The sequence below is a fragment of the Dipodomys spectabilis genome, unplaced genomic scaffold, assembly GCF_019054845.1.
Source record: "Dipodomys spectabilis isolate Male_0828 unplaced genomic scaffold, ASM1905484v1 ptg000304l, whole genome shotgun sequence".
NCBI classification, from domain to species: domain Eukaryota; kingdom Metazoa; phylum Chordata; class Mammalia; order Rodentia; family Heteromyidae; genus Dipodomys; species Dipodomys spectabilis.
This window is the reverse complement of record NW_024870981.1, coordinates 3,049,558-3,061,384: the sequence shown is the minus strand read 5'-3', so window position 1 is coordinate 3,061,384 and position 11,827 is coordinate 3,049,558. Positions and strand designations below refer to the sequence as shown.

Genomic DNA, 11,827 nt, shown 5'->3' with positions numbered 1-11,827 from the left:
GAACATTGTCTAAAATAGACCACATTTTAGGCCACAAAGCAAATTTGTCTAAATTCAGAAACAGTGAAGTTATACCTTGCATTCTCTCTGACCACAAGGGAATAAAACTAGAACTCAACACAAAAGGCCACCAAAGGAAGGCCGGTAGCACATGGAGGCTGAACAACACACTGCTGAATCACGATTGGGTCATGGAAGATATTAGAAAGGAAATTCAAATGTTCATGCTATTCAACAAAACTGAGAACACAAATTACCAGCTCCTTTGGGACACAGCAAAGGCAGTACTCAGAGGCAAGCTTATAGCTCTGAACTCCTACATCAACAAATTGGGGAGATCTGAAACCAACAATTTAATGACATATATAAACCTCCTTGAAGAGAGCAGCAAGATAAACCCCAATCCAGTAGATGGAAAGAAATAATTAAAATTAAATCAGAATTAAATAAATGAGAATCCAAAAAAAAACTATAGAAAGAATCAACCAAACAAAGAGTTGGTTCTTCGAAAAAATTAACAAAATTAACAGACCCTTAGCAAATCTTATCAGAAAAAGAAGAGAACACACCCAAATAAATAAACTCAGAGATGAGAATGGAAACAACACCACAAAAACAACCAAGATTCAGAACATTATAAGGGAATACTTCTCAAAACTTTATGCTAATAAGTCTGAGAACTTGACAGAAATGGACCTTTTCCTAGCAAATATTGACATTCCAACACTAAACCAAGATGAGTTAAACCATCTTAACAGACCCATATCAAGCATTGAAATAGAAACAGCAATAAGAGAACTCCCAGGTAAGAAAAGTCCATGACCAGATAGTTTTACAGCGGAATTCTACAAGGCCTTCAAAGCAGAGCTCACACCAATACTCCTCCAACTCTTCAATGAAATTGAAAGGAAAAGTTCACTACTGAACACATTCTATGCAGCCATCATAATCCTCATCCCAAAACCAGGCAGGGACTCATCAAAGAAAGAAAACTATAGACCCATTTCTTTGATGAACATTGAGGCAAAACTTCTAAACAAAATTTTGGTCAATCGACTTCAACAATTCATCCAAAAAATCATACACCAATATCATACAGGATTCATTTCAGGAACGCAAAGGTGGTTCAATATACGCAAATCAATTAATATAATTCATCACATCAACAGGAGCAAGGATAAGAACCACATGGTTATCTCAATAAATGCAGAAAAAGCATTCAACAAGATTCAACACCCCTTTATGATGAAGGTTTTGGAAAAATTAGGAATCCATGGAACATTCCTCAATACAATCAAGGCTGTATATGACAAACCTACAGCCAGCATTATACGTAATGGTGAAAAACTAAAGACATTTCCTCTTAACTCAGGAACAAGACAAGGATGTCCACTCTCTCCACGTCTCTTCAATCTAGTATTAGAATGCCTAGTTACAGCAATAAGACAAGATCCAAACATAAAGGGAATCCACATAGGGAAAGAAGAAATAAAACTCTCCTTCTTTGCAGATGACATGATTTTGTATTTAATGAATCCCATAGACTCCACTCCCAAATTACTCAAGTTGATTCAAAACTTTGGCAAAGTAGCCTGGTATAAAATTAAGCCCCCCAAATCAATGGCTTTTCTGTATGCCAACAATGAGAAAAGTGTGGCTGAAATTAGGAAAGTAACTCCATTTGTAATATCCCCACAAATATTAAAATACGTAGGAATTAACTTAACAAAATGAGTGCAGGACCTTTACGATGAAAACTTTAAAATCTTGAAAAAGGAAATCAAAACAATACTTAGAAAATGGCAAAACATTTCATGCACCTGGATTGGAAAGATTAACATCGTGAAAATGGCAATACTTCCCAAGGCTATCTACAAATTCAATGCGATACCGGTCAAAATTCCAAACTTGTTCTTCAAGGAAATAGAAGAGGCATTCTAAAAATTCATATGGAACAATAAAAGACCCCTAATAGCAAAAACGATCCTCAATGGAAAGAACACTACTGGAGGAATATCAATACCAAATTTCAAACTCTACTATTAAGCCATAGTAATCAAAACAGCTTGGTACTGGCATAAGAACAGACCTCACGACCAATGGAATAGAATTGAAAACCCAGAAATGAACCTACAGACCTATAGCCATCTAATATTTGATAAGGGAGCTAAAAACATAGAATGGAAGAAAGACAACCTCGTCAGTAAATGGTGCTGGCAAAATTGGTTAACTACTTGTAGAAAACTAAAGCTAGATCCTTATATATCACCCGGCACAAGAATCAATTCCAAATAGATCAAAGACCTCGGAGTCAAACCAGACACTCTGAAAACATTACAGGATGGAATAGGAAAAACCTTAGGTCTCCTTGCTCAGGCCGAAATTTTCTTTATAGAGACCAGGAAACACTATTAATCACAGAAAGGTTGGACAAATGGGATTGCATGAAGTTTCAGAGCTTCTGCATGGCAAAGGACTTAGCTAGCAAGATCAATAGAAAGCCCACAGATTGGGAGAAGATCTTCACTAGCCATACAACGAACAAGGGTCTCATATCTAAAATATACTTGGAACTTAAAGAATTAAATCCCCCTACAACAAATCCTCAAGGAAACAACTGCCCAATAAATAAGTTGGCTAAAGACATAAAGAGAAACTTCTCTGAAGAAGAAAGAATGATGGCCAATAGACACATGAAGAAATGCTCAATCTCCCGAGCCATAAAAGAAATGCAAATCAAAACAACATTGAGATACCAGCTCACCCCAGTTAGAATGGCAAAAATCAAGAACTCTAACAACAACAGATGCTGGAGGGGATGTGGACAGAAGGGAACCTTACTTCACAGAAGGGAATGTAAACTTGTTCAACCACGTTGGACAGCAGTATGGAGGTTCCTCAAAAGACTTCACATAGAGCTCCCCTATGACCCAGCAATCCCACTTTTGGGTATTTACCCAAATGTTTACAAAGAAGACCACACTAAAGCTACCAGCACAACTATGTTTATTGCAGCATTATTTACCAACCCAGATGCCCCTCAGTAGATGAATGGATCAAGAAAAAGTTGTATATGTACACAATGGAATTCTATGCCTCCATCAGAAAGAATGACATTGCCCCATTTGTTAGGAAATGGAAAGGCTTGGAAAAAATTATATTAAGTGAAGTAAGCCAAGCCCAAAGAAACATAGGTCCCATGGTTTCCCTTATTTGCAATATCTAGTATATGTATGAGTCAAGCAGAAAAGGACAGATAATGTGATGTTAGGAAAATGAACCCTTAGATAAGTATTTTAATGTTTTTTTTTCTTTCATGCATTTGTTTCTAATGCATTTATAAGATTATTTCTTTGTTGCTTTGTATCTCTCTCCCCCACAGTATAACCCCTGCTTTCACTATATTTGATGTTGGTACAATTTGTAGAGGACAGGGGGAAAAACTAGTCGTTTAAAGATACAGTTGGACCCGTTGCAACAATGAGAAGTACATGTTGTCATGTCGAAAACGAACTTTATAACTTTGGTGCGGGGGGGGGGGGGCGGGGGGGGGGTAGGGAGGACGGGGGGTGGGAAGATTGGGTGGGGGGGCGGGGGGAGGCTGGGAAAGGATGTGAAGGGCAAAGAAAGGAGGAATCTGCAATGCTTGATAAGAAATATACTCATTATCTTGCCCATGTAATTGTAAGCCCACTGTACAGTATGTTCACAAAAAAATAAAAAATAAATAAATAATAGAAAAGAAAAGAAAAGAACCTAAGGGATATGAGGACCAAATTATAATGATATTTCACTAGGTATCCTATGTGAAAGCAAAACAAAATGCACCAGAAGAAAGCTCAGAAAATCTGAATATAATACAGGCCTATTTGTCCTCCCTAACTGTCATAGATGTATATGTTAATTCTAAGGAGACTTAAGTTCTAATAGCATTCGAAGTACTGGAAGACACTCATGTTTTACCGATACAAATTATGTCCATACAGGTAGACCCATTGCAACAGTGATATGTACAAGTCGTTATGTCGAAAACGAACTTTACAACTTTCGTGCAGGGGGTGGGGAGGAGAGGGAGAAGGGAAGGAGGGGGGGATTGGGTGGGGAGGATGGAAAGGGAAACAACGGAGGAGGCTACAATGCTTGATAAGAAATGTACTCACTATCTTGCCCATGTAATTGTAACTCCTCTGTACAGTATTTTCACAATAAAAAAAAACAAAGTATGTCCAAAAAAATATTAGTGATTAGGAAAAATGATAATTTGCCTTATTACAAAATAATACATAATCCATTCACCACGGTGGTTACATTTTCCCTGTCTCTCCACATGTGACCATTTATTTTTAGTTCATTCATTCATTCATTAGTTTGGTGCTAATACTAGAGCTTGAACTCAGGGCCTGGCTCTGTCTCAGAATTTGTTGTTTATTTTGTTTTAGTTTTCTCAAGGCTAGCATTTTACCGCTTGTAAGAGCTCCATTTCTAGCTTTTGCTGGTTACTTTCAAACCAGAATCTAATGGACTATTTTTCTTGGTCTGGTTTCAAACCACAATCATCAGATTTTGTCTTTCTGATTAGCTAGGAATAAAGACATGAGCCACCAGTGTGGCTCCTACTTTTTCCTATACTTATCTATTGCACATACTTAGATAGCAATTTAATATTGAGAGTATAGAAGCAAGATGTACAGTGATTATATTGTTCTGTCAGAAATTCAAGTTAGTAATGTAAATTTCTTCTTATGACCATACACAAAAAATACTTAAGAAGAAATCTGATGATTTGTGTGTGTGTGTGTGTGTGTGTGTGTGTGTGTGTGTGTGTGTGTGTGTGCTGTTGCAATATGTTCCACATATAAGCACTGTGCAGGTGTGTCCAGCCATTCACAGTTATTGGATAAATATCTGCCTTGAGATACCAACTCATGGACAATGTCTAAGTGTCCACTCTAGGCTTCCCAATGAAGAGGATTATACTTATCCTCATACCTAGTATTCATATGAGTGGCCTTTTTGGAAAGTAGTGTCTGCACTGTAGTAAGCTGCAAGGCAAGCACTCTACACTGAGCCACCTTCCCAGCCCAAGGATTAAGATTCTTATCTGTAATTTAGTCAAAGCTATGTCTCTTTATGTAGGCGACTAACAATGTATTTACTAATTTCAAGTAAATACATAAGTTCTATTTCATCTTTTTTTAAAAATAAAAAAAACTTGTTTGCTCTGTAAATTGAGTAGAAGCATGGATTTTGTGGCTAGCTAGGTCATTGCACATCTGGATCTCTTTTCCTCTCTCTATTTTATGGTTGTCATAGACAATATGATTGCTCCATAATTATCCTAATTTATTTTGCTTTTATATTTTTGGTTGCATCATTTCACTTTCTGCTCTGCCATTTCCCAAAACAGCACCACATGAACAGAAAAATACAGAAGTGGTGCTGTGGCTCAAGTGGTAGAACGCTTGCCTTGATTTGAAGAGCTCAAGCACAGTGCCCAGGCCCAGAGTTCAGGCCCCACAACTAATTAAAAAAAAGAATCTCAATATTTGATAATTCTACTAACAGATCTGACTGAAATCAGTTGAATCACACTTTTCCTGTAAAATGAAGTAATAGATCCAGGCTAGGAAAGCAGCTAGAGAAGGTAGGCAGATTGTATCTGTAAAAAAACTTTGTGGAAAATGGAATCGAGGATTACTTACTGGTGATTCACTTGCACTTGAAGCATGATTCTGAATTATTGCTTGCTGATTCTGAACTATTGCTTTGATCATTATATTCTCCAAGAAGAAAAAGTGAAATTTAATTGATAGCAAAGGACTACTAATACATTTTGACTTCTCATTAAGCATCTTCAATCATCAAAATCACCTGAAGACAATAGATAGGCCTATTTTTAGATGAAAACAAGTGTCTTAAAAAAAAACAAAACAAGAATTTAGGTAGTCATACAAAGGACTTCTATTTTACTAATGCATTATACATTTTTCTAATGTTGGATACCAACATTAGAAAGCTACTAGAAAGCTCTTAAATCCCATATGTTGAAGTGAGTTCTCTTACACTATAACATGGTATTTCCCAAATCATTTACATAGAAGGCATTGTTTCCTATTTTCTCATTCCTAGAATAAGCTGCACATGAAGACACCACTGGTCCATGTTTTCAGTCTTTATCTTTGAATACTGATGAAAATCTTTCCTCTGCTCCCTATAATTCACTACTCTCCAGTTAGAATAATTTAGAATAATAAAAATGGAAAAAGAGAAAATAAATCATGGTGAAAAAACATATGCAGAACATTCACCAGTTTTTTTCTGACCAGTTCAACCAATGTGAACTATTGGGGAAATACATGGACACCACATTCCCACTGGTACTCAAAATCTCTGGTTAGGCAATTCTGACGAAGACAAGGAACAAGATGAAAAAATGAGGAATGGTATCAATTGCAAGAAAAAAATGGAGTAGGATCCAAGCAAATTTCTTCTTTGGGATGCCGAAATTTATCGGCTTACTGTGGTGTGAACACTACTTTCCAAAAAGGCCACCCAGATGAATACTAGGGATGAGGATGAGTATGCCCCTCTTCATCGCGAAGCCAAGAGTGGACACTTAGACGTTGTCCATGAGTTGGTAGCTCAAGGCAGATATTCATGCAATAACTCTGAATGGCTGGACACCCCTGCACAGTACTTATATGTGGAATAATACCAGAATGGCTTCTTTATTACTTCATCATGATGCAGATACCAATCCCCAAACTAAAGGCCTCTTGACCTCCTTGCATCTTGCTGCTGGGAATAGAAATAGCAAAGATACTCTGTATCTCCTTCTGTTGAACCACTACATCAAACCAGGTCTGAAGAACAACTTTGAAGAAACTGCATTTGATATTGCCAAAAGATAAGTATGTATCACTACCTCTTTGAAGTTGTCGAAGGCTGTACAAATTGTTCTCCTAAGTCGTAATGGTTTGGTTAAGTTTCTTAAATTTCAAAAATGCCAGTCCATCTTTTGTGTCCCTACAAATTTTTTTCACAATACAAAACAACAGCAATATCTTACTATAAAAATTTATGTATTCCATGGTATTCTTCCAAGTGAATTGCATGACTTTGATATCAAAATGTATTCAAGAGTTGTTTGTATACATCTGTAATGATTTCTGCAGAGTTTGTGATTTTTTAAATCAGAAATATTTTTAACTTTTCTGTTGAAATGAATAGTATAGAAACTAAAGATGTTCCGGGTGCTTTTCTGAAAAAAGTATATCTATGTTTGTGTAATGTCCATAATCTATTTCATTCTCTCCTAGATATAATACTTTGAATTCTACATTGTAATATAATGTATAGACTCATTAATAAATGTGACCTTGCAGATTGCATTCCATATAGAAGAATTTTAAGACTCCTTTTTTTTGTAGTTTCTTATATTATTTTATTTCTTTGGGATAAAATGGCAATATTATCTAATTTCAAGTTTTGTAAGGGTTATGCTATGTAAAGGCCTTTCTAAGGAGAAAATTTAATACATTGATGTCAAACTAACCTTTAATTCTATGAATTACATGTATTGTTACACTTGTATTTTTGTAATCAACTTTTTAATAACTGTTTTTCATTTCTTGCATCAGAAGAATGAAAAATATGGAATACTTCACAAATTTTCATATCCTCCTTGTGCAAGTGCCATGTTAATCTCTGTATTGTTGTACTTTGGGTAGACCTGCTGCTGAAGCATGTATTATCCTCTAAATTTAAGTACGTAATGATACAATCTTTATACAGACATATATCCATGGTTGCCTATTTGTAACAAGGAACCCTTATTGTTCCTAAAAATGCTATTGATCTTATTTCTCTAAATTTCTGTGTACAGTGGAAAAAACTTATATAGTTTGGTCGATTGCTCACATTTACAATTTTTTGGTCAATGACTATTTTGTCATTTTCATTTTAAATTTGATCATACTTTGAAACCTTTACAGCTAAGTCCAAAGGTGGTGGCTTTTCAAGTACTTATTTATCAACTGAGTTAGCTTTGTGGAGCTAATGGATTCAAAGTAAGCCTTACTTAAGAGCTACTTCTAACTTTCTGCAGGTTAAAATTTCCCAAATGAGGTCTTCCTGGGACAAATGTCTACCTGAAATGTGAAGACTCAGGGTCTATTTTGAGGGGGCAGAATGATGCAGGCTCCAGCCTCGGGATTATCTGAGGACTGTGTTTGGGATTAAGAAAACTCTTGGAACGCCAGGCTACAGAGGGAAAATGTTCCCTCTCCCTATCTCAAAACATGTCACAGACTCCTGGGAGCTGAGGAAGTGGCTCTTCTGCTTGCTTAAGCATAAATGAACAGCTGGTCAAGCATTTTGCTGAGATTGGAGAAGTGGTTTGAGCTTGCTCTAAAATAGTTTAGATAATAATATACCTAGACATTCTCTCATAGGTTAAGTAAAAATGTATCTGTGGAAATTTTTTGTGTGAATGTTTTCTGACCAAATCTTGGCAAAGATTATGCTTGCTAGTCTTTAAATACCCACTAACAATAAAGCACAGCATGCAGTGGCAATTGCTGTTTGCACACTGCATCCCCTGTGTCCTGGTGATTTTGTGACCCTTACCCAGGGACCGCAATGCACTAGACGTTGACCCTGAACCTTTACCTTTCTTCCATGTAGGAACAGACCAACCAGAATATCTTACCCTGACAGCATGGATTGTCTTACTGGAACAAAAATAATCTTAGTTACAAGGGATCATAGAGAGATGAACAGTTCAGACAGAATTGTTCAGAATGGAAGGTATTTTATCAAAACATAATTGTTTATTATACGTATCATTTCAAAAGTAGCTAAAGCCAAGAAAGTGAAAAAATTGTTCATATGCATGATTACCTACTGTCCTGACCTGTCTATCATCCAACCAAGCAGGAACTTACACTACTGACATTCTATCACCAAATATTGCAATAGCTCCTGGAGAAGTCCATATGTTTCTCCTCGATATTAGGCCTTAAATTTGTAATGTTTTAATCAAAGTGTTTCCTCTTGCCTCCAGGCTGCATATCTACAAATGGTAAAGCTTTAAGTCTAACTCTACCAAAAACTGAGGTACAGATAGTGGAATAATACTTTAAAACAGAGTTGCCTTTGATTCCCTAAACACAACAATGCAAAACAATTTTTATATTATATGTACTTATATATTTTATATTTATATGTGCTGATTTTAAACTTCATACAGTGAATCTTACTAGAATTGATAATTTGACAAATATATTGACATTTATTCCCATAAATAGATTGGATATAAATAATTAGGTTTAGAATATATATTAGAATATAAAAAGTATCCATGCAATATCTTCAGTATAAGCTTGTGATACCTTCTAAGTGTTCGTGGTCTTCTGAATACACATGGTAAAATAACAGTATTGTTTTCTGCTAATCTATAAGGGATTTTATTCTGATGCTCTGTTTATTGTTTTAACTTGCTGGTCCCAAAGTGTTTTTCTCCATATTTCTGAAGCATTCTTACTGATTATACCCAAATTTTGCTGATATGATGTCTAAAAGCTATTATTCTTCTGCAGGACCCACAGGTCCTAGGATAACAGGTCCCAGTTATCTGCATCATCAGATAATAAGGGCATGACTTCTCACATAGGCCCATGCAACATGCGAACAGAAAATAATTAAAGACTCATCTCAATTTCTCATTTCCTATAATATTTCAAGGCCCCAATTGCTTACAAGAATTAGCAGTAATCAATTGTGAAATGCAAGGCAACTTAAAATGAAAGATGAGATCACAAAATCTGAGAGAAAGTACTGTAATTCAAACTTTCAATTTACAGATGACCAGCCCATATGAGTGAACAAAATCACAAATGAACAAGGTTATTTTTAATACCCCTCTCCTAATGATGAATAAAAGATTTCAGTGCAGCCAAAAACATAGTTTCTGGAATGATAGATCATAATTGGTCAACCAAGACTAGGAAAACTTGATTTAGAGGTCAAATATAATTTAGAAAAACATTAATTGAGAAGACCCTTAGTGCTTCAAAACACTGGTACTTCAGTAAAACTTGGTTCTGTAGTATAAAAATGTCATTCTCAAACCAATGTAACCTACATTTAATCTCCTGAAAGTATATTCCTTTTCAAATAAACTTTTAAAAATCATATTCAACAAAATAACACTTGACAAGTAGATGATAGTGACATTAAAAGTTTTTCAAGTGTAGGAATCAAGTTACAATAGAGTTCATTTATTTACCCAGCACTAATGCAAAATAAGTTCAACCATTCATTAAAGTGTAGAAATAGTATCTCCCACCATTTGCGTTGTTCAGTAGGTGCCTTCCAGAAATGTGTTAAATAGATCAGCCTCCCATAATTCAAACCCAAATACTAGCTAATAAAGTAAATTTCATCACATAAGAAGGTACATTTTAAAGTCACTAATAGTTGCCTTATCATTGTTGCCTTATCATATATTTTCCTTATCTGTGTAACATAGTAAGAAATATGACTTTAAGTCTTGAATATGGGTACTGATGAGAGATTTGACAAACATAAAATCTGTCTTCTATTTCTATCATATTCCTCTAAGTAGTAAATTTTAGTTTTCTTCTTTTTCCAATACTTATAGGTAGTAGAAAAAATTATCCTATGTAAAATAAAATAATCACATACCATTGTACAAAGCCATTTATAAAAACTGGTAGGAATAAATTCTAGGCCATTTTTAAACATTCCTTTTGACTAAAGATTAATCTTCCAAATGAACGAGAATAAAATCATGTCTAAGTGCTTCACATCTCCAGTCTTGCAAATTGTTATTGCAGATGAATGAATTATGGAAATATAAGCTGACATCAGTTGCCTATATATTCTCCATGCTGGCTGATACTCAGAATTTGCACAGCACAGGAAAACAGGTGCAATGACTGGCTTCTCACATCAGAGTGAATTTTTGGTATTGCTGGGCTTCGAACTCAGGGCCTAAGAGGCCCAACTGCCCAATCGGTCTACGTGACCAGACTTTGAGCCACTAAGGAGATGGGCTTTTCCCAGGAACTGAGATCGAGCTGCAGGGAGGCCAAAATAGTGCTCAATGCATCATTTAAACATGGGATGTATATTCACATCCGTGTGGGGACTGCATCGTGCATTGAGTGTATTTATTGTGTTTATTTTGTATGCTATTCATGGATTATTGTGTATTTTCTCATGTATATAATGACAGGTATAACTGCGCTGACATGGATAACAACTTATTCCCATGACCACAGGGTGGCCCATGCATTCTCCATCCTAGCTGAGACCCAAGACTTGCACAGGAAAGGAAAACATATGCAACCATTGGCATCTTACATCAAGATGAATCTTTTGGCAGGGCTGGGATCTGAACTCGGGGCCTAGCAGGCCCAATTGGTGAATGAGTCCATATGAGCACAACAGCCTGTGAGCGACAAAGGAGCTAGGCGTTTCCAGTACCTGAATTTGAGCCCCCCTGGGGGGAGAGTGGGGAGCACAATAGTCATCATTCATAAGTAGAAGGTAGAATGCAAATAAGTACATATTTGTATAGAGTAGGATTGATGGTGACTTGTGATGGAATCCAATTTGTGTGTACCTATATTTGGGTATTTTCTGATGCATTCATTTCATGTCTGTGATGATTATTGTCATGCCTCATTAACTCTTCTTTACAAATAATCTATACCCCATGAGTCTTGCGTATCATTTCCTACTCGCATCATGCACAAACTACTCATTCAAGGATGAGATTGATCGCATGCCATGACTCTTC

At 36.0% G+C, this 11,827-nt stretch overlaps 1 pseudogene; it reads right to left on the bottom strand.

The window, feature by feature from the left end:
• Positions 1-7,647: 7,647 nt before the first annotated feature.
• On the bottom strand, positions 7,648-7,747 carry LOC122127606 (annotated as a pseudogene).
• Positions 7,748-11,827: the final 4,080 nt, after the last annotated feature.